Below are 615 nucleotides of genomic sequence, written 5' to 3'. Positions count from 1 at the left end.
ATGGCTCTCACTTCTTTAGGGTATATACCTAGTAATGGAATGGCTGGGTCAAATGGTATTTCTATTTCTAACTTTGAAGGCATCGCCATACTGCTTTCCACAATGGTTGTACTATTTTACGGTCCTACCAGCAGTCTATGAGAGTCCCAATCTCTCCCCAACCTCGCCAGCATTTGTTATTTTCTGTCTTGTTGCTACTAGTGTGGGAGCAAGATGGTACCTCATTGTTGTTTTGATTTGCTTCTGTCTAATAGCTAGTGATCATGAGCATTTCTTCATATGTTTTTTGGCCGCTTGAATATCCTCCTTGGTGAAGTGTCTATTCATGTCTTCTGCCCCCTTTTTAACTGGATTTTTTGTGTTTTTGTTATTGAGGTGTTGAGGTTTTCTATAAATTCTAGAGATAAGTCCCTTGTCAGATATGTTGTTACCAGATGTTTTTTTTTCCCAATCAGTAGGTTCTCTTTTGACCCTTTTGGAGAAGTCTTTGGAAGTACATAAAATTTTAATTTTTAAAAGGTCCCAATCATCTGGTTTCTCTTCTGCTGTTTGTGCATTTTGAATTATGCTTGATAGTCTATGTATGCCATATATTAGGGCCCTTAAATTTGCCCC

Source organism: Orycteropus afer, unplaced genomic scaffold (assembly GCF_000298275.1).
Source record: "Orycteropus afer afer isolate SDZICR_OR568_19922 unplaced genomic scaffold, OryAfe1.0 scaffold01237, whole genome shotgun sequence".
NCBI classification, from domain to species: Eukaryota; Metazoa; Chordata; class Mammalia; order Tubulidentata; family Orycteropodidae; genus Orycteropus; species Orycteropus afer.
Note: the sequence above shows the minus strand (reverse complement) of the source record.